Source organism: Rana temporaria, chromosome 5, assembly GCF_905171775.1.
Source record: "Rana temporaria chromosome 5, aRanTem1.1, whole genome shotgun sequence".
Taxonomy (NCBI): Eukaryota; Metazoa; Chordata; class Amphibia; order Anura; family Ranidae; genus Rana; species Rana temporaria.
This window is the reverse complement of record NC_053493.1, coordinates 336571568-336595346: the sequence shown is the minus strand read 5'-3', so window position 1 is coordinate 336595346 and position 23779 is coordinate 336571568. Positions and strand designations below refer to the sequence as shown.

The following is a 23779-nucleotide window of genomic DNA, read 5'->3' as shown; positions in this document are numbered from 1 at the left end:
ATTTGAATCCTCAGCCCTGTATAAGCTATGACTTGAACAATTCATATCTCACACAAAGTGGCTTCTCCTGTTTGCTACAGAGGAGCATAGGAAAGTTGAGCAGATGATTTCTGGCAAAGGTGATTAAAGCAAACCTGTTACTTTACCCTGCATGCAAAGCACAGGTTTGCATTCAGAGCAGTACAATACGCACAGTAAAAAAAATACTAAACACAATTATTCAAGTGAAATCCATTTGTTTGCGGTTGGCTGACTGATTTCACATGGCTCATCTTTTCCTGAATTACTAGCATTGTGAAAGCTGATGTTGTTGCTATGGGGTTACTGAGGCTGAAACTTTGCTCCCATAATGCAGCCCGAACTTCTTCCACTGTCATCTGTACAATGCTATCAGTTCCCTAGGAAAGATTGTCATGTCATGCCTCCACTGTACTCTATACAAGCTTGCCAGTTGTGATGTCGGTGTCCTCTAAGCAAGATTGTCAGTTGTCATGTAAACTTCCTCCACTGTCCTCTATGGAAGATGATCAGTTGTCACGTCAGCTTCCTCCACTGTCCTCTAAGCAAGATTGTCAGTTGTCACGTCTGCTTCTTCCACTGTCCTCTATGGAAGATGATCAGTTGGCTTCCTCCACTGTCCTCTATGGAAGATGATCAGTTGTCACGTCAGCTTTCTCCACTGTCCTCTATGGAAGATGATCAGTTGGCTTCCTCCACTGTCCTCTATGGAAGATGATCAGTTGTCACATCAGCTTTCTCCACTTTCCTCTATGGAAGATGATCAGTTGTCACGTCAGCTTTCTCCACCGTCCTCTATGGAAGATGATCAGTTGTCACATCAGCTTTCTCCACTGTCCTCTATGGAAGATGATCAGTTGTCACATCAGCTTTCTCCACTGTCCTCTGTGGAAGATGATCAGTTGTCATGTCGGCTTCCTCCACTGTCCTCTGTGGAAGATGATCAGTTGTCACGTCAGCTTTCTCCACTGTCCTCTATGGAAGATGATCAGTTGTCACGTCAGCTTTCTCCACCGTCCTCTATGGAAGATGATCAGTTGTCACATCAGCTTTCTCCACTTTCCTCTATGGAAGATGATCAGTTGTCACGTCAGCTTTCTCCACCGTCCTCTATGTAAAATGATCAGTTGTCACGTCAGCTTCCTCCACTGTCCTCTATGGAAGATGATGAGTTGTCACGTCAGCTTCCTCCACTGTCCTCTATGGAAGATGATCAGTTGTCACGTCAGCTTTCTCCACTGTCCTCTATGGAAGATGATCAGTTGTCACGTCAGCTTCCTCCACTGTCCTCTATGGAAGATGATCAGTTGTCACGTCAGCTTTCTCCACTGTCCTCTATGGAAGATGATCAGTTGTCACGTCAGCTTCCTCCACTGTCCTCTATGGAAGATGATCAGTTGGCTTCCTCCACTGTCCTCTATGGAAGATGATCAGTTGTCACATCAGCTTTCTCCACTTTCCTCTATGGAAGATGATCAGTTGTCACGTCAGCTTTCTCCACCGTCCTCTATGGAAGATGATCAGTTGTCACATCAGCTTTCCCCACTGTCCTCTATGGAAGATGATCAGTTGTCACATCAGCTTCCTCCACTGTCCTCTGTGGAAGATGATCAGTTGTCATGTCCGCTTTCTCCACCGTCCTCTATGGAAGATGATCAGTTGTCACGTCAGCTTCCTCCACTGTCCTCTATGGAAGATGATCAGTTGTCACGTCAGCTTCCTCCACTGTCCTCTATGGAAGATGATCAGTTGGCTTCCTCCACTGTCCTCTATGGAAGATGATCAGTTGTCACATCAGCTTTCTCCACTTTCCTCTATGGAAGATGATCAGTTGTCACGTCAGCTTTCTCCACCGTCCTCTATGGAAGATGATCAGTTGTCACGTCAGCTTTCTCCACTGTCCTCTATGGAAGATGATCAGTTGTCACGTCAGCTTTCTCCACTGTCCTCTATGGAAGATGATCAGTTGTCACGTCAGCTTCCTCCACTGTCCTCTATGGAAGATGATCAGTTGTCATGTCGGCTTTCTCCACTGTCCTTTATGGAAGATGATCAGTTGTCACATCAGCTTCCTCCACTGTCCTCTAAGCAAGATTGTCAGTTGTCATGTCGGCTTCTTCCACTGTCCTCTATGGAAGATGATCAGTTGTCACGTCGGCTCCCTCCACTGTCCTCTATGGAAGATGATCAGTTGTCACGTCGGCTCCCTCCACTGTCCTATTTGCAAGCTTGTCATGTCACCATGGTGTAGCGAAGAAGGCAGGCGCACACACACACACACACACACACACACACACACACAATTGTATTCAGTGTTACAGGTCCTAGGCTGCTTGTTAGCTGTTCCCTCTGTGTGATAATTGGTTGTATTTAGGAATTTCAACAGCCCTTCATTCATTGTAAAACAAAGTTCTGCCTTTTTTTGGATTTGAGTACTTTGTCTGTCATATCATGTGACCGCCTATGAGACGTTCCACTTTCTGTGTAGTAGTTGCATAATCTATACTCTACGCACTCTAATTTACCTACTCGTGCTGCATTGCTTTTATTGGCAAAAATGTGGTTTTAGTAACATGGTAATTGGCTCCTGAGGCCAGTCGTCGTGCTGTGATTCATTGCTAAGTTTGTTAACATAATGGCTTGTAAATTAAGTAGTTTTACGTTTTGTCATCGTTCTCATTTAATTAGCATAGTATCTCCTATAATTTTCTCTGTAGACTGCACACTGTAAATACACCTTTTATTATAAGGAGCTCAATACTTACTCCCTGATTACTGCTCAGTAACATGTATGTGCATAATTTATGTGCCAATATTCTTTCCATTTCTACCCATGTTTACATGCTTTGATTGGCACTTTCTCCGACAAGTCACAGGGTGCAGTAGAAAGGCTTCTCAGTTTTATTTTATAGCTAGAACATTGGATTTACAGTAAGATCACGTATTTCTGTTATATTTGTTTTCTAGCTGAAAGCTAAAGTCCTCCTCGGTCTTCTGTAATAAGGACTCTGACAGGGGCGGGTCAGCACTAGCAGCCAATCAGGCCCTGTTGCAGGTTACAAATGCTAAACTTCTGGGTGATGACCTCATCAGCGTGCTGCCGCCCCTGCAGACCTGTCCAATCAGTAGGTTGAGTTCATATTGGTGCCCAAGCTGCATTGATGAGCGGAAGTAAAAAAAGTAAGGTCATCGACTAGGCTGTGCTGTCCATCAGAAGGGCCTGGATGAACAGAATGTATTTTACCCGGGAAAGCAAAATTTGCCAGGATATGGTGAGGTGGGGCAAAAAGCGCTTAAAAAACAAAAACTCCACTGAACCAGTGCCAAGCACAGAAGAGCCTTCCAGAACCTGAAGCATTTAAGCCCTGGTTCACACTGGGTACGATTTGGAACGATTTGAGATGCGATTTGACATGTCAAATCGCATCTCAAATCGGCAGCAATTGTCGGCAATGGCACTGTCCTAATCAGTGCGACGCCGCATCTGCGATTTCAAAAAGGAGTTCCTGTACTACTTTTTGCGATTTCGGGCCGCGATTTACATTAAATTGCGGCCAAAATCGCAGCCGCGAAATCGCGGTAAAATCGCGCATTTTACCGCGATTTTGAATTTGCAGCAGTGTGAACCTAGGCTAAAGGGGTGTTCCAGACATTTTTTATGTTTATTAAAAGTCAGCAGCTACAAAAAGTGTAGCTGCTGGCTTTTTTAATAAACATACACTCACCTGCTCCACGTTCCAGCGACAACTATATTCACTATGTATATAGCACAGAGAACACATATTGGCTAAAAACTTTTTACCTTTACAACCCTTGAAGTCATTTGTACTATACCTCTGACGTCACATGGACAGATCTTTCTATATTTGTACGCTAGAGTAGCAAATACCGGAGACTAGGAGGACGAGGTTATATGACACTGCTTGTTGTGGCTAACCTGCATTCGGGTAAAATGCATGGGCTTGCTGACTTCACCATTGGCTCCATTTCCAAAACTAAAAATGGTAGCACCCATAGCAATCATCCAGTAATCATGGTATCGGTTAACAACCTGGAGCTGGTCTGGTTAGACGCCCACAGTGATCATTTATGACAAGGTAGGTCAACACTGGTAATGAAGTCTGTGGAATTGATTGATTAAATACTGGGAAGAAATCAAGCATGATATAATAGGCTGTCATGATGGACATGCAGTAGATGTTCATTTTCTTAAACTTGACCTATTGGCCCAGCGAGGCTGATTAAGATTTAAGTATAATGCCGACTAATTTGTTCTTTAAGAGCTTTAGTTAAACTGACAATGGACGGTCTGGTGTAACAGGCCGTTTCTGGAAGATGGCCTGCAGAGATAAGGCATGAAATATATGCTATTGTCAGATTAAGCGCCTTCACTAAAGCTGTGCATGCTGCTGATTTTCTAATGTCTCTCAGTCATAATGAGAGAGATAAGTAGGAGTTCAGAGACTGCTCTGGTGTACCGTGTGGTTTATGTAGAAGGTCAGCAGCATACATACATTTTAGACGTAATCAGCCATTAAAGGTATGTAGAGGAAATAGATTTAAAAGACACCTGATTGGCTTTCAGCACAAGCTGCATATTTCCTGTTTGTGCTTTCTTGTATTGCAGTACGTATGGCTGGGTAATAAAAACTGCCGGGGACCTTCGATATTTCTCATGTTCCAGCTGTCTTTTTGGCAATTTTGAAAATGAGAGGAAATATTAAAGCTGAAATTCAGGCACATATAAAACCCTATTTAATGCAGTTCTACTTTCATTAAGAAATCATTAAGGCCGGATTTACGCTGTTACATTGCGTTTAACACACGTTGCATGCATCAGCACAACGCCATGCTTTTTATTGTCGAAGGCACCCCAATGTGCTATAAAAATGCAAATTTATAGCAATGCACCCAATGCAAGTTATTACACTGGGGTGCATTGTGTACTGCATTCCCTAAAATTGTGGATGTTTGTGTTTTTTTTATTTTATTTTGTGCATTGCAGGCCCATTCATTTGAGTGTACTGCCTTAGTGCAACACACATAATCGGGGGAAAAACACACCAAAAGGAAGAAAAAAGATGAAGGAAGAACTTGCTACCAGCGGTGCCTGTGGTCTTCCTGCAACTCATCCTATTGCATTACAGGCTTACTGTGCCTTGTTTCCTTGTGTCTATATGGAGGTGGCCATCTTGGTAGAGGCAGGGTTTTGAAAAGTGAGCAGCACAGTAAGGACATCACCAAATCTCCTTAAACTAGCAGATGCACAGTGGGTTAGATCTTAGACAGCAGATATAAAGCAATGCGGCTGTAGGAGCCCCAATATAACAGCAAATGCACTGTTTTTAGGAGGAATTCTGGACAAAAAGTATGTCTTGGGCACAATTACCATATCTAATATCCCCAATAAAGAAAGCTGTTACTTTTTTTTAGCTCATTTCCACTTGACCTCCAGAAGATTTACCAGCCCCCCCCCCCCCCCCCCATGACCAGGCCATTTTTTTGCTTAACAGCACTGTGTGACTGTAACTGACAATTGCACAGTCATGCAATGCTGTCCATAAATTAAATTTGTCATGTTTTTCCCGGGGGATTTGTCCGTTGAGCAGGCGGTTGACAGGTCTGTCTTCTCCAATATGCAGAGCGGACACAGACACAGCCGCTGTTCTCTCTGGGGCGGTTGGATAGAAATGGACCGCCTGTCTGTTCAACTGTCCTCTGATCGCATCCACCGGGTGGATGGGCAACGACTCTCCATTCGTCGTCTTTTTTTTTTTTTGTGTGGACAGGATTGGTTCGGGTGCCAGCGGACATTTGCGACTCCATAGAGAGCAATGGATGGACCCAATCGGCCAGTCAGTGTAAAAGGGACCTTACACACTAAAAATCGATGTAGCATGTAATAAAAGGTGGAATTTTCCATTATACTACCATTAGCCTAGGTTCACATTGATGCGGGTTAGAGTTCGGCTGAACTCGCACCATTTCAAACCGGCAATGCAGTCCGACTTCAGCGGGCGATTTGACAGACATCTGTGCAGGTTCATGAACAAGTGTCTATTTAAATCACAGGAACTTCTTTTGGGAATCGATGTGGCGCCGCACCGATTTGGATGGTGCCATTGCCGGTAATTGGGCATGCCAAATCGGGCCAATGTGAACGTGGGCTCAGGGTTTGTTCACTTGGAAGTGTGTTTTGTTTCCAGCTGAGCTGAAACATTAAATGACAAATGGCGCAATATAGCACTCAAATTAGATTGTCACGAGCAGAGGATAGAGAACTATGCTTTTTATTGTGATGGACCCTCCTTCTCCCTAATCTGGGGACTGTTGTGACCCGGGAGACTGCCAGAGCTGGCATCCCCAGGGAGGGGAGAGAGGTGACGGGCGGAGTTCATCATCGAGCTGGGAAATGGTCACTCCACAGTGTGAACCCATAGGGGTGGGAGGATTTACCCTGGAGGCACCGGCGCGGTATGCCCCCAACCCATTCTGATACATCCAGACCACTCTCCACAGTGGATATGGTCAACCAGTTTGCCTATATACACAGTGGTGTAAGGGGTCTAGATAAACACATTGGGGCAGATCCACAAAAGAATTACGCCGGCGTATCTATTGATACGCCGGCGTAATTTTAAATTTCCCGCGTCGTATCTTTGTTTTGTATCTACAAAACAAGATACAACGGCATCTGGGATCGATCCGACAGGCGTACATCTTAGATGCAATTTTTCGGCGGCCGCTAGGTGGCGTTTCTGTCGAATTCCGCGTCGAGTATGCAAATTAGCTAGTTACGGCGATCCACGAACGTACGTCCGGCCGGCGCATTTTTTTACGTCATCTGCGTTCGGCTTTTTCCGGTGTATAGTTAAAGTTACTATATGGTGGCGTACTCAATGTTAAGTATGGCCGTCGTTCCGGCCTCGCATTTTTAATTTTTTACGTCGTTTGCGTAAGTCGTTCGCGAATAGGGATTTGCGTAGAATGACGTCACCGTCGTGAGCATTGGCTTGTTCCGGGTTAATTTTGAGCATGCGCACTGGGATACCCCCATGGACGGCGCATTCGCGCAGTTCAGAAAAAACGTTGTTTACGTTGGGTCACGACGTATTTACATAAAACACGCCCCCATAACAGAGATTTGAATGCCGCGCCATTACGCCGCCAAAGATACACTACGCCGCCGCAACTTACGGCGCAAATTCTTTGAGGATTCGGGAAAAAAAAGTACGTTACGGCGGCGTAGTGTATCTTAGATATGCTACGCCCGGCGGAATAATGCGCCGCTGTACGTGGATCTGCCCCATTATATCTAGATAAGTGACATTCCTAAATAAAGATGAGCCAAATATATTGTCTAAAACAAATGAAGGTTACATGTCATATGTTTATAGGGGCTACTGGCCCCCATGGAACCTCCACTTTTTAAGACATTGTTGCTACTTTTTTATGTTTCCAATAGAAAATATTGATACTGCAGGGGAAGGAACCCCTACACTTCTCACTATAATTTAGATGGACTTAGTGTTTCCCCCTTTTTTTTTTTTTTTCTTCTCTTCCTTTTTGTAATTTTTTCTTGTTTATGTACACTTAAGTAAATACACAATAAGGGGAATTAACCCCTATATTCCTCACTTTCTTCCTTTTTCTTTCATATATTCACTGGAGTTTTTGTATATTTAAGTAAATACACAATAAGGGGAATTAACCCCTACATTTTTCACTATATTTTTGTAGGACTCAGTATGTTTCATCTGGTTTTCACAGGGGAAAGCCTCCCCCCCCCTTTTTTTTTTTTCTTCTCCCTTCTTTTCTCTTCCCCTCTCTCTGTCTCCCTCCCTCTCCTTCTCTTTCCTCTCTCTCTCTCTCTCTCTCTCTCTCTCTCTCTCTCTCTCTCTCTCTTTCCTTATGTTCCTCCCCCCCCCCTCCACTCACTGTGGGTATAGGGTATAGGTGGTGTGACCCTGTCCCCCCGGGAGAGTGGAGGGGGAAGGATCGGCCTTGGGGTGGAACATGGTGGAGAAATCCAGGAGTAGTATATAGTATTGGTAGAAGAAGATACAGTTTTCTTTTTGTATTTGTTTTTTCATTATTTTTAATGAAAGGGGTACATATCGAGACCATATATGTCAGTTTGTATACTGATTTTATGTTGTATTAATTGTATTGTTTTGTGAAAAAATGAATAAAAGTATTAAAAAAAAAAGAAAATATTGATACTGAGACGATAAACATAATATTGATAGCTTATTTACGATTATTGCATTGCATATAGAGATATCAGCTTTACCATTACATGTTGGCACTCTTGTCAGGCTATGTTGACCTGCAGGAGGGTACTTTCTCTGTATTGCTACTTTTAATGTGGTTGTAAACCCTCTCTTACTTGTTATACCTACAGGTAAGCCTAGATTAAGGCTTACCTGTAGGTGTTTGCAATATCTCCTATACCTACACGGTTTCGGAGATATTTGCTGCAAAGAATGCACCGTTGTCTGCAACGCAGGCGCACTGAGAATGCCGGTTTTATCAATGGATAATCACGGCTTTGACGGCTCCCACGCATTCGCCGAGTGAAGTTTTCGCTGCTCCGGACAATCGGAGCGCCGGAGCGGCAATACCCGGAAGTAACCTTTAGAAGAGATGTCTGCGGCTGGAGGGGGAGAGTAGGACGGCTTCAGGGGCTTCGATCTAAGGTAAGTAATGCATAATGAGCTAGTATGCTAGTCTTACTAGCTCAATATGGCTTTGTCTTGCAGGTTATTATTTTATATATATATATATATATATATATATATATATATATATATATAATTTATTTTTGGGTTTACAGCTGCTTTATAAAGTGGTTGTAAACCCTTTACAACCACTTTAACCTACAGGTAAGCCTAGATTAAGGCTAACCTGTAGGTGCAAGAAATATCTCCCAGACCTAAAGGTTTAGGAGATATTTGAAAAAAATAGCGGCACTGATATCTACGGCGCATGCCGCTACGAACGGCATCATTCCATTAGTGGCGGCATTCGCGGGAGTGATGTCAACGCTGCTCCAGCCAGTCACAGTGCCGGAGCGGCGATACCTGGAAGTCACTCCGGGTATCATGGTGGCGTTGGAGGAGGCGAACAAGGGCCGCTGCGGGGGCTTCGATCTCAGGTAAGTAATTCATAATGAGCTAGTATGCTATGCATACTAGCTCATTATGCCTTTGTCTTGCAGGTTGTCTTTTTTATTTATTTTTTGGACGAGAGGGTTTACTTCCTCTTTAATAATTATACTGAAAATCTCAATAAATATATTGAAAATAAACAGACAAATGGTTCAGAAGACACTTCCACTTTCTGTAGTTATGGGTTTACCTCAAACTTCTATTTGCCCGTTCTTCCCTTATTGGGGTTTCTCAGGAGGGAGGGGGTGGCATTTGGGCATACGAATGCCTATCTGCCACTTGGTCAGGTCAGTGGCTTAGGAAGTATTAAAGCAAGAGGATCCGCATGATGACTAGGCAGCTAGCATTTTCAGAGAGCTAAGTAGTTGCATTGCCTGGATTGCTCTGATTATTTATTTAATCTAACCGTATGTGATTGTGATGCAGGTGTATAACCTCCTGAAAATACATTCAAATGGTGTCACATGAAATATTGTCTGTGTGAAATCCACAATGTTTACAAATGATAACACTTTAACAGGAAGAAGTACATCCTTTAGAACTGTGATTACACCAAGCTACAGGGCATCTGACGGCACAAATGGCTTGATTGTTGTAGAACAGAATCCATTCTCTGTTCACTTCCCTTTTCTTCTGCAGCTAACATCATTTTAGGTCAATTTATAAATCGTGTTTCTTTACTTGGTCTGTTGTTGAAAGCAGGAAGTGCTAATCTGCTGGTGAGAATGTCATGGCGCCTCAAACACTGCTCTGCACTGAGACCATGACCTTTCAGAACCTCCAAACCTTTGGGGAGAAGTAGGTGGCACAACTTGTCAAGCCATTTTCATCTCTAACATTTTATTAGCTCTTTTAGTTTACATATACATTTATTTATATATATTTTTACCCTGCTATAGCTGGTTAGTATTACTGTTTTGGGCTTTAGATGGAATTAAAGCAGATTTCAGCAGTGAATATACATGGCAGCCACCAAGCCATGAATACCCATTTTAATGTGCAACATATCTGCCTACACACAATGAAGGCTGCTGGTATGTGGGTGGCTTATTGGTTCATTGGGGGAACCCTTGACATCGGTGATGATCAAGGCACGTTTTTCTTAGGCAGGGGTGGACTGACCATTCGGGCACTGCCTGAAGGCCCCATGCCACTAGAGGGCCCCATCAGGGTTACCAGCCTCAGTAAAACCAGGGACAGTATGTAAAAATTAGTTTTTTTTACATCTGTCCCTGAAATGTCCCTTACCGACATCCTTTTGGTCTAAAAATCCCAAGATTATAGCTGCCCTGCCTCTCCAGTACCTTCTGAGTGTGTGTGTTTGTGTACGTACTGTGTGTGTATGTATACTGTGTGTATACTGTGTGTATAGTGTGTGTGTGTGTATATGTATATATGCTGTGTGTGTATGTATACTGTGTGTATGTATGTATGTATGTATAGTGTGTGTATATGTATGTGTGTATATGTATGTATGTATGTATACTGTGTGTATGTATGTATACTGTGTGTATGTATGTATACTGTGTGTATGTATGTATAGTGTGTGTGTGTATATGTATGTATGCTGTGTGTGTGTGTGTGTGTGTATGCTGTGTGTGTGTGTGTGTGTGTATGTATACTGTGTGTGTATGTATGTATGTATGTATGTATGTATACTATGTGTGTATGTATGTATGTATGTATACTGTGTGTCTGTATATGTATTATGTGTGTGTGTGTATACTGTATGTGTGTATACTGTGTGGCCCCATAATCTCCTATTGCCCGGGGGCCCCATAATCTCCTATTGCCCGGGGGCCCCATAATCTCCTATTGCCCGGGGGCCCCATAATTTCCTATTGCCCGGGGGCCCCATAATCTCCTATTGCCCGGGGGCCCCATGAGTTGTCAGTCTGCCCCTGTTCTTAGGTCTACTGTACAGTGTTCTTTCTGGTATTTTGGGGGAATTCTTTCCTGAAAATGTGACGCTGACAAGAAGACGCTCCTACTGGCTGTAGTTCTAGAAATGTGGTTCCATTCTGTTACTAAACCCAGGACCCTGCATTCATTATATCTGGTCTCCCACAGTACACAGAATATGGAAATTCAATAGTTTTCGTAAATATATTGCTAAATGCCTTTTTTCATCAGCAGTATATAGCAGTCTTGTGACTTCTATCTGTGTCTGGTTAAAGCCTGTAAGGAGTTTTCATTCTCCCGTGATTGTCCTATGAGACCCCTGACCCTCTCTCTGGACAGTGCTTATTAGCCCTGTGCTGGTCACATGCACCATCCCAAGAATAATAAAAAGCTCTCTAGCAACAAGCCAAACTGAGCATGTGCAGCTTGCCCCCAAGGCTCTGTTTTATCAGGAATTGGATTGGGGACAGTGGAAGAAGGGGAGGATCAGAGAAGACAGGGTCAAACAGCCTTTTTACACAATGCAGAGGATTTCCGTTTAGGTTCCATAGTGGGTAAAACGAGCATATTTTTACTGCATATACAGACTGATTTTACTGTTGTGGGTTCAGTAACACTATTTTTTAATTTTAATATTATATATCCTTTTCAATTGAAACTTGAGTTTTGATGTTGTTTAGGTATTATGATGCCCATATTACATGTTAGTTACCCAACTGTTTGGGGAAAAAAATGTATTGGGCTGAAAACATTTCCTAGTTGCTTTTGTCCCTACCTCTTCTCCAGTTAAAGTGGAAATTTAGCTTAAAGTGGATTATTTTTTTTTTTAAATAAATACATTTATACTCCCCAGAAAGGGCGGTTGCTATGTGGAAGTAGCCCTTCTGCCTCTTCCTCCACCGTGGTCCTCTTCTTCTTCGTCCTCCGTCGCGGTGTCTTCTGGTGAATGGGGCGCGCTGCCTTCTGAGAACTGTGTGTATCCCAGGAGGCAACCGCCCATTCACAAAGCGCCGTGCGAGTCGCGCATGCGCAGTAGGAAACGGGCAGTGAAGCCATAAGGCTTCACTGCCTGTTTCCCTTAGTCAGGATGGAGGCGCCAGAACCGAGCGATCGCCGTCGGGGGCCCAACATCGCGGGTGCCTAGGACAGGGTAAGTGTCCTTATAAAAAGTCCGCAGCTACAGTGTTAGTAGCTGCTGAATTTTAAGAAATAAAAATGTGTGGGTGGAATCCCGCTTTAAAAATGCGCACTTGTAAAAAAAAAAATAAAAAAAATAAGAACATCTATACTCGCCCCGTGCTGCAGCATCAATCTGATACTGCAGCTGTTGCCACTGGTTCTAAGCCTGAGAACTGAGTGATCACATGACGGCTGATCACTCCGTTTACCCAGCTCTTTGATCCTTCCTTTTCAGCACTCACTGGAGCACTGAGCTGGAGGGGGGTGGGCACAACTGGCTTTGGCATTCAGTCGTGCCCTAAGAACCAAAGATGGCTGTCAATTGGGCGGCTGGGTGGATCCCAATAATATGGTTGGGGTCCTTCCAGGTCCTGAAGCGGCGGGCTTTACCCTGCTGTCAGCTGATGCTGGGTCATAAGAAAACAAAAGTAAGTGCACTCCTGTGAACCAGAAGAGAAGTATGGCTAAAAAAAAAAAAGGCCATGTTATGAGCACTGCCTGAGTTCCCCTTCTCTGACAGCTTCCTTTCCTCATATCCACACTATAAGGGGGAGGTGTTCTGCAGGGCTGGCAACACAGCTTGGGATTTCAGTGCAGCAGAGGCAGCATTGTTGGCTCATCACAGGAAGTTAGGAGCTGGAATTTCCTTCAGGGTCAAAGGGTAATTTTCTGTAGGGTTCCGAAAAGCAGAAGTTCCATTTTTGGGTGGAATTCCGCTTTAATGTAAAAAACCTTGAGGCTTCAGAACCACTTTAAGATGTGATCCTTATTTAAGATCCCTTTATCGAAGTAGATTCAACCTCTGATATAAAATATTCCAAGTATTTGTAAAGATATCAACAGAATGCAAAACATTAAATACAATTACGTGTATCAATTTAATACCTTAAAACAGAATCGAGCACCACAAACTGAAAACTCTATTTCATTTTTAATATTCAAAGCAAATTTGCCCCATCCATCCATCCATCCATGTCTCCAAGCTTTATTTTGTTGTGAAATCACTCAATCATTTCTAGCTGTGGGTAACTTGAGTAAGGGCAGATTATTCATGTAGCATTTACCTCCTGGAATCCATCTGCCCTTAACTCAGGCATGCAGGCAGAAGGGTGTGCTTAGCTGAAAAAAAGCCCCTCCACCCGATGAAAGAAAAGAAAATGGACACTTAGGGCCAGATTCTGAAAGGACTTACGACGGGGCATCGCCATGTACGCCGTCGTAAGTCCTAATCCGACCCGTCGTATCTATGCGTAACTCATTCTAAGAATCAGGCGCATAGATACGACGGGTCGGATTAGGACTTACGACGGCGTACATGGCGATGCGCCGTCGTAAGTCCATTAGATCCGACAGACGTAAGGCTCTTACGCCATCGGATCTTAACTGCATTTTTTTTTTGGACCGATAGGTGGCGCTTCCGTCTAATTCCACGTTGAGTATGCAAATTAGCTAGATACGCGAATTCCCGAACGTACGCGCAGCAGTTACGACGTTTACGTTAGGCTTTTCCCGGTGTATAGTTGCCTCTGCTATATGAGGCATAAGTGCGGCGTACCAATGTTAAGTATGGCCGTCGTTCCCGCGTCGAAATTTGAAAAAGTTACGTCGTTTGCGTAAGTCGTCCGTGAATGGGGCTGGACGTCCTTTACGTTCACGTCGAAACCAATGACGTCCTTGCGGCGTACTTTGGAGCAATGCACACTGGAAAATTCAACGGACGGCGCATGCGCCGTTCCGCAAAAACGTCAATCACGTCGGGTCACAGTAGTTTTACATAAAACACGCCCCCCGATCCAAATTTGAATTGGGCGGGCTTACGCCGGCCGATTTACATTACGCCGCCGCAACTTACGGAGCAAGTGCTGAGTTGAGAATACAGCACTTGCCCGTCTAAGTTGCGGCGGCGTAATGTAAATCGGATATGTTACGCCGCCGCAGAGATGCGCCGCTGGACGTGAATCTGGGCCATAGACTTCTGGGATGTATGACATCATTGTGGCCTAGGCCAGAAACCAGGAAGCAACTAAAGAAAAAAATGAAAAAAAATAAAAAGCTGAGTAAATATCATATGTCTTCCTATATATTTACTAATTCTAGCCGCATAAGGATTAAAAAATAGCTAAAGGGGTATCGAAATGCTACTTCTTCTGCATGCGTGTCCATATTTCTACAACTATTTGACGTTTCAAACTGCTGACTGGAGCAAAAAGCGTGTTCGCCGTGTGTTCCCGCCATCCTGCAGGTCACAGCCTACTACTAGTTTGGACTTTACCTCTAATGAATAATCCGGGACAGTCCATCTGGAGGCCCATCAAAGGATGACTCTAAGAAACAACTGACTGAGTTTTGCTTAATGCTTGTAGTATCTGAGTGTCATTTGTTCATTTAATCCGATGAGATTGTGTTTTCAGTTATTTATACATGTTATCACACGGCTCTTCTGGATTTATGGCATGTATGCAATGTTGTTGTTGTTTGATATTCTTTATTTAAAACTGGAACTAAACCTTCTCATTTACTGTTTTCCTCAAACTGTTACATTAAAAGCATGCTGTGAATGCTAACTGTCTCATTTGCTTGTGCTTTCAACTAAACTGTCACATGCTAACTGTCACATAAGGCTAAGGTGGCAGCTTCTTTGGCTGTAAAGAATAGGAGGGTTTAGTTCTTGCTTTAAAGCCAAAGCCCATGAATATTAAAGAGGTTGTAAACCCTTACATCTATTCCCAGTGAAGTGACTCAGGTGATACACAGACATGAAACTAATTTTCCTACATAAGTTGTACCTGTTTATCTACTTTTTGGCTGCACACTGTACAAACTGCAACAGTGTGGGCTGGCTGCACAGAATCCTGTGTATACAGTATATCGTATATACTCGAGTATAAGCCGAGTTTTTCAGCACTTTTTTTGTGCTGAAAATGCCCCCCTCGGCTTATACTCGAGTCTCCTTTTTGCACCAGATCTCCTAAAATTTGGGGACCCGGTACCGGCCGACTGTAGGTCCCCCTTGGCACACATGTAGCCTCACTCTTCCTCTACAAGTGTGCAAAATTTGTTGTCTGGGGGGACCTACAGCCGGGGAGCACCGATTTTTCAAAGCCGGGCACCCCTTCCATAGACTTCCAGGTTAAACGTCAGTCTAGGCATGGGCACAGTGAGCATAGGCATGGGCACAGTGAGGCATGGACACATTGAGGCACAGTGAGGCATGCAGATGGACACCCTAGGCCAGGGATAAGCAATTAGCGGACCTCCAGCTGTTGCCAAACTACAAGTCCCATCATGCCTCTGCCTCTGGGTGTATTGCCTGATGCTGTCAGAGTCTCGCTATGCCTCATGGGACTTGTAGTTTGGCAACATCTGGAGGTCCGCTAATTGCTTATCCCTGCCCTAGGCTTATACTCGAGTCAATGCGTTTTCCCAGTTTCTGGGTACAATCAGCCTGCCCCATACATGGTTGGACTCAATGCCCGGGTGTGAATGGGGGGGGTCTCAATCTCCATGTGGGTGAAAGCAGAAGCTGTTTTATATATTTCTTAGTTGTGGATGGAGTGAGGAAATCTTCTCAATAAAACTGGACAGTGGTCCATCCGGGGCTCTTCCTCATTACCCGCAGGGTGACAACACTTTTACCAGACAGGAAGTGAGGAGAAATCTTGTAATGGGGACACAGGCTGAAATATCTCTGTGGGGTTCTATCCATTATCTAGTGTCACAATAAAAGATTTCCTCATACACGGCGCTGTAACAGACCTCCTAAGACTGGAGCAGTGTGCATGGCAACCAATCAGCTTCTCGCTTTCATTTTCAAATCTTGACTGAACAAGCAGAAGGTAGAAGCTGACTGGTTGCCCCCCCCCCCCCCTCCCCCATTAAATGTCTTGTAGTTGGGACTTATGGGGGTGGATGGAGTGAGGAAGTATTGTCAGTAAAACTGGACAGTGCTGTCATTTCCCTGCAGCATTTTTTACAGGCAGAGTTTTTTTTGTTACTGGCATCCTGAAAAATTGCCTTAATGCCACCAAGGGGTGTTCATATCCTTACTATAGCTACAGGGATGGTGGCAATTTACACGCCAACCTGCATGAGTTCTAAACAAACTGACAATTGATATTCAAACAGTATAAATACAATATGGAAACACTGATAAGACCCCTTTCACACTGACGCGTTTTTACAGCGTTTTATCGTTAAAAATAGCGCTCATAAAACGCTCTCCATGCATCTCAATGGACCCTTTCACACTGCAAGCAGCATCTTTGGAGCAGCTTTTGGGCGCTGAAAAAACGCCCCTCTCCATTGAAATGAATTGAAAGCGCTGTAAAAACGCCTTTCCCTTTCACACTGAGGCACTGCAAAAACGCCATAAAACGTTGGGGTCTTGGCGGTGCTTTACCAGCTCATTGGGATTGCCGATGAGGCGTCGCTTGTGAAAGGGGCCTAAAAGGTCATTTGCCTGGTTCAGACTTAAAAACTCATCACAGCATAACAAATGATCAGCCCCTGATATTTACAGTTCTAAAAAAAATGATTGATTTTTTACAAACTGTCAGGAAATTTACTGACAGTTGGCAACCCTGCACCCAGAACTCTTCCTCATTACCCGCAGGGTGACAACACTTTTAGCAGACAGGAAGTGAGGGGAAATGTGTAATGGGGACACAGGCCGAAGTATCTCTGGGAGGAGGCGATTTCTATTCTCTATCTAGTGTCACAATAAAAGTGATTTCTGCATTGCAGGGTGTTGGATTTCCTCATACACGGCGTTGGAGCAGTGTGCATGGCAACCAATCGGCTTCTAGCTTTCATTTTCAAAGCTTGAGGGAAGACGCTGAAGGTAGAATGTGATTGGTTGCCTCGCACATGGAATGTCATGTAGTTGGGACTTGGGTGTGTGTATGGAGGGGGTAGTACACTGTGGTGGATGTCCGAGTGGTAGTAGCCATGGGGTGAGCTGGGTGAAGGAGGGGGCGGCTGATTGGAGGATTCGTTGCATAATCATCCGTCATTGCCGTTGCTCCTCCCCCAGAGAGAAGACTGTAAATAAGGGAAGCTGGTCGGAGCGGAGTCCGGAGAGTGATCTGCGTGCATAGTAAACACAGGGGGTGCCGCCAGCCAATAGGGCGGCTGGCATGGAGGGGGCGGGTCCCAGGCTGGGTGACACGGAGGGAGGGGGCGTGTCCGTGTGACATGGGAAGGAAGACGGAGTCCAGCAGCTGATCACGTTTTCCCAGCCGCTTCCTATCGCTGGATCCGTTCGGCTTCCAGAGGAGGAGAAGGGGGAGGAGGAGGACTGGATGTTGTTCCCAGGGAGATGATCCCCGGCACGGAATATCGGCTGAGTGTGATGCCCGGACCTGATCGGAGGTAATCCGGAAACTTTTCCGCTCTGCTGCTGAGTAAGCAGATCGTGCCGTGCAGCTTCACCAACATGGAGCCTCGGCGGGGCTGTTCTGACCTTGCTCGGGGATTGCCCTTTGACCCTCCCCCCCCCCCGGGGTGAGAGAGCGGTGACCGGGGAGATGGGGGAGGACGGATCGGGGACTCTCCTCCACACCCGGAGGAGAGAGAGAGGACCGGGGGACACAACACAGGAAACACAACTTCTCTGTGTCATCGCCGCCCAGCACTGCGCCCGGCCAATAGGAGGAGGGGGAGAACTGGCCAATAGGAGGGGGTCCGGTCCACTGGCTTAGTGTAAGGTCCAATAGGTTCATGTCTGGTCCACTGTCTCATCCTGTCCAATAGGAGGGCATGTGATCCAATGTGTTGGAGGACTGTCCAATAGGAGTCTGTCTTGTTGCCCTGGTAACAGGGAAGTATTTATACTGTATGAGGTATTCCTCAGCCATCCCCAGCTCCTCTGTACAGTGCACACACATCTATGTCAGTCAGATCCTCTCCTCTGTACAGTGCACACACATCTATGTCAGTCAGATCCTCTCCTCTGTACAGTGCACACACATCTATGTCAGTCAGATCCTCTCTGTACAGTGCACACACATCTATGTCAGTCAGATCCTCTCCTCTGTACAGTGCACACACATCTATGTCAGTCAGATTCTCTCCTCTGTACAGTGCACACACATCTATGTCAGTCAGATCCTCTCCTCTGTACAGTGCACACACATCTATGTCAGTCAGATCCTCTCCTCTGTACAGTGCACACACATCTATGTCAGTCAGATCCTCTATGTACAGTGCACACACATCTATGTCAGTCAGATCCTCTCCTCTGTACAGTGCACACACATCTATGTCAGTCAGATTCTCTCCTCTGTACAGTGCACACACATCTATGTCAGTCAGATCCTCTCCTCTGTACAGTGCACACACATCTATGTCAGTCAGATCCTCTCTGTACAGTGCACACACATCTATGTCAGTCAGATCCTCTCTGTACAGTGCACACACATCTATGTCAGTCAGATCCTCTCCTCTGTACAGTGCACACACATCTATGTCAGTCAGATCCTCTCCTCTGTACAGTGTACACACATCTATGTCAGTCAGATCCTCTCTGTACAGTGCACACACATCTATGTCAGTCAGATCCTCTCCTCTGTACAGTGTACACACATCTATGTCAGTCAGATTCTCTCTGTACAGTGCACACACATCTAGAAATGTCAGTCAGATCCTCTCTGTACAGTGTACACACATCTGTCAGTCAGATCCTCTATGTACAGTGCACACACATCTATGTCAGTCAGATTCTCTCTGTACAGTGCACACACATCTAGAAATGTCAGTCAGATCCTCTCTGTACAGTGCACACACATCTATGTCAGTCAGATTCTCTCTGTACAGTGCACACACATCTAGAAATGTCAGTCAGATCCTCTCTGTACAGTGTACACACATCTGTCAGTCAGATCCTCTCTGTACAGTGTACACACATCTGTCAGTCAGATCCTCTATGTACAGTGCACACACATCTATGTCAGTCAGATCCTCTCCTCTGTACAGTGTACACACATCTATGTCAGTCAGATCCTCTCCTCTGTACAGTGCACACACATCTATGTCAGTCAGATCCTCTCCTCTGTACAGTGTACACACATCTATGTCAGTCAGATCCTCTCCTCTGTACAGTGTACACACATCTATGTCAGTCAGATCCTCTCCTCTGTACAGTGCACACACATCTATGTCAGTCAGATCCTCTCCTCTGTACAGTGCACACACATCTATGTCAGTCAGATCCTCTCCTCTGTACAGTGCACACACATCTATGTCAGTCAGATCCTCTCCTCTGTACAGTGCACACACATCTATGTCAGTCAGATCCTCTCCTCTGTACAGTGCACACACATCTATGTCAGTCAGATCCTCTCCTCTGTACAGTGTACACACATCTATGTCAGTCAGATCCTCTCCTCTGTACAGTGCACACACATCTATGTCAGTCAGATCCTCTCCTCTGTACAGTGTACACACATCTAGACTTGTCAGATCCTCTCCTCCACATCTAGACATGTCAGTCGAATCCACTCCTCTGTACAGTGTATGAACATATAGACATGTACAGAGGAGTGGATCTGACATTTCTAGATATGTGTACACTGTACAGAGGAGTGGATCTGACTGACATGTCTAAATGAATGTACACTGTACAGAGGAGTGGATCTGACGGTTGTTGAGGTGGAGCGCTCTGTTAAGGGGACGGTTGTTGAGGTGGAGCGCTCTATTAAGGGGACGGTTGTTGAGGTGGAGCGCTCTGTTAAGGGGACGGTTGTTGAGGTGGAGCGCTCTGTTAAGGGGACGGTTGTTGAGGTGGAGCGCTCTGTTAAGGGGACGGTTGTTGAGGTGGAGCGCTCTGTTAAGGGGACGGTTGTTGAGGTGGAGCGCTCTGTTAAGGGGACGGTTGTTGAGGTGGAGCGCTCTGTTAAGGGGACGGATGTTGAGGTGGAGCGCTCTGTTAAGGGGACGGATGTTGAGGTGGAGCGCTCTGTTAAGGGGACGGTTGTTGAGGTGGAGCGCTCTGTTAAGGGGACGGTTGTTGAGGTGGAGCGCTCTGTTAAGGGGACGGTTGTTGAGGTGGAGCGCTCTGTTAAGGGGACGGTTGTTGAGGTGGAGCGCTCTGTTAAGGGGACGGTTGTTGAGGTGGAGCGCTCTGTTAAGGGGACGGTTGTTGAGGTGGAGCGCTCTGTTAAGCGGATGCTTAGCTGGCTTTCTTTATAGAACCTGTATAACCAGTTCATCCCCCTCCCCCTCCTTTAATGATGACATAGTTTAATGATGATGGTCCATGAGTAATTCCGCTCATGGAATGTCAGTGTTGTGTTCAGCAGTGTCAGTGATCAGAGGACGGTGGCCTGTATTTGGTACCTCTGTGTGTGTGTGTGTATATAGATAGATAGATTTTGTACATGGGGGACGTTGAGCCCTATACCAGGCATGCACCTGTCCAGTGTGGATGGGGGAGGGAAGTCCTGTCCTCTGGTAATGAGTGGGGGTCCTGTACTAGACATCTGTCCTGTGGTAAGGGGGGAGGGTGTAGTGGTCAATTACCAGACACCTGTCCTATGTGTGTTGGAGTGGGGGTTGTCTTGTACTAGTTACCTATCCATTTGCCAAGGGTAGGGGGTCTGTATCGTATACCTGTCTTGTGGTCGGGGGGGAGGTCTGTGTATCATGTACCTGTCTTGTGATTGGGGTGGTCTGTATTGTATACCGTTCTTGTGGTGATTTGGGGGGGGGGGGGGTCTGTATCCTGTGCCTGTCTTGTGATTGGGGGGGGAAGGGTGTTTATAACCTGTACCTGTCTTGTGGTGATTGGGGTGGTCTGTATCCTATACTTGTCTTGTGGTGATGGTCCTGTATCATCATATATGGTGGTGGTGATTGGGGGGGGGGGGTCTGTATCATATACTCCTCTTGTGGCGATTGGGGGGCAGGGGGGGCACGAACGTATGTGATGGGGGGGGGGGGGTTCTGTATCCTATACTGGTCTTGTGGTGATAGGGGGGTCTGTATCCTATACTGGTCTTGTGGTGATAGGGGGGGGGGGGTCTGTATCCTATACTGGTCTTGTGGTGATAGGGGGGGGGTTCTGTATCCTATACTTGTGGCGATTGGGGGGCAGGAGGGTCTATGTCGTATACAGTGATTGGGGGGGGGTCTGTATCCTATACTGGTCTTGTGGTGATTGGGGGGGTCTGTATCGTATAGTGATGGGGGGGGCGGTCTGTATCGTATAGTGATTGGGGGGGTCTGTATCGTATACAGTGATTGGGGGGTTCTGTATCCTATACTTGTGGCGATTGGGGGGCAGTAGGGTCTATATAGTATACAGTGATTGGGGGGGGGGTCTGTATCCTATACTGGTCTTGGGGGGGGGGGGGGGGGGGGTCTGTATCCTATACTTGTGGCGGTTGAGGGGTAGGAGGTTCTGTATCGTATACAGTGATTGGGGGGGGGTCTGTATCCTATACTGGTCTTGGGGGGGGGGGGGGGTCTGTATCCTATACTTGTTGCGATTGAGGGGCAGGAGGTTCTGTATCGTATACAGTGATTGGGGGGGCTGTATCCTATGCTTGTCTTGTGGCGATTGGGGGGCAGGAGGGTCTGTATCGTATACAGTGATTGGGGGGGCCTGTATCCTATACTGTTCCTGGGGGGGGGGGGGGTCTGTATCCTATACTTGTGGCGATTGGGGGGCAGGGGGGTCTGTATTGTATGCAGTGATTAGGGGGGGGGGGTCTGTAGTTATTGGGGGTGCACATGTGATCAGTTATGACTCCAGACATTTGATGGTATGACAGTTTGGTTGAGAGCACAAGCAATGTGACAGCAATCCTGCCTTTTCCCGGAATGTAACTGTTTTTTTAAACTGTTAAATCAAAATGTTTAGTTTCGCTTTAAACTTTGGATTAATCATCACATTGTGTGCCAGTGACGGTGATCACCAGGACAAATAAGAGGGTGAAGCAGAGCAATGTGAATCCATCGGGAGTTCAAACTGGTCCCTAATCAATGCAAAACTATAAAAAAAACTTTCCTGTAGATGCCGTAGTCCTGGAACCTTTAGCCGTATTGTACTAGTATGCACAGCACATGGGAGTCACACCGTCACAGCCTTTATTAAAGCGGGAATTCACCCGAAATTTTTTGTTAACATTAGATTGAGGCTCATTTTGTCTAGGGCAGGGGTCTCCAAACTACGGCCCGCGGGCCACATCCGGCCCGCCAGGCCATTTCTTCCGGCCCGCAGCTTGAATTCTTAGCTCCCCTGTTGGTTCTGGAACCTGCGCTGCATATTCGCCCCAGGCAATAAGCAGCGCAGGTCCCGCAATCCCCTCCGGCGTCTCACTGTGTTGGCTGCTGGGACCACGGCATTCCAGCAGCCAATGAGGTGTTTAGTGCAGACCCGTAGCCGCCTCCCTGCTCCCGCCTCCCGCCTCGCTGTTAACCAGTAACGAGTGTGTAATACCAGCGGGGCGGGAGTCGGGAGGTGCAACAGGTCTGCAAAGCCAGTGATGGAGACGCGCTGGACACATGCAAGGAGGGGGGCTGATACACTTGTGTGGAGGTGGGTTGAATGGCTCTCATCGGGACACCCATTTGGGGGGGGGGGCTGACTCTTATGGGGACACAAATGTGAGGGGGTTAATAACTCTTATGGCTCTGATGGGGACACAAATATGTGGGGGCTGATGACTTTGATGGGGACACACGTGGGGGGGAGGGGGGTTGTAGACTGATGGGGACACAAATGTGTGTGTGTGGGGGGGGGGGGGGGGGGCTGATGACTCTGATGGGGACAAAAATGTGGGGGGGGGGTGATGACACTGATGGGGACAAAAATATCTGTGGGGTCTAATGGGGAGACAGATGAATGGGGACACAGATGATGGGGACACAGATGGATGGGGACACAGATGGATGATGGATGGGGACACAGATGGATGATGGATGGGGACACAGATGGATGATGGATGGGGACACAGATGGATGGGGACACAGATGGATGGGGACACAGATGGATGGGGACACAGATGGATGGGGACACAGATGAATGGGGACACAAATGAATGGGGACACAGATGATGGTGACATGGATGAATGGGGACACAGATGATGGTGACATGGATGAATGGGGAGACTGATGGGGATACAGATGAATGGGGAGATTGATGGGGACACAGATGGATTATGGATGGGGACACAGATGGATGGGGACACAGATGGATGATGGATGGGGACACAGATGGATGGGGAGACTGATGGGGACACAGATGGATGGGGACACAGATGGATGATGGATGGGGACACAGATGGATGGGGAGACTGATGGGGACACAGATGGATGGGGACACAGATGGATGATGGATGGGGACACAGATGGATGATGGATGGGGACACAGATGGATGATGGATGGGGACACAGATGGATGGGGAGACTGATGGGGACACAGATGGATGGGGACACAGATGGATGATGGATGGGGACACAGATGGATGATGGATGGGGACACAGATGGATGGGGACACAGATGGATGAT

The 23779-nt window shown here is 46.3% G+C and overlaps 1 protein-coding gene across 5 annotated transcripts in view; it reads left to right on the top strand.

The window, feature by feature from the left end:
- The window catches only part of NCOA2 (nuclear receptor coactivator 2), a 329643-nt gene that overhangs the window by 174041 nt on the left and 131823 nt on the right, over positions 1-23779 (top strand). Inside the window, exon 1 of one of the 5 annotated variants that reach the window (XM_040354385.1) lies at positions 17440-17639. The exons of the other annotated variants lie outside the window; for them this stretch is intronic. The gene's annotated coding sequence lies outside the window, so the exon portion shown is untranslated. Of the gene's footprint in view, positions 1-17439; positions 17640-23779 lie in introns of those variants that run through there. 5 annotated transcript variants of the gene reach the window in all.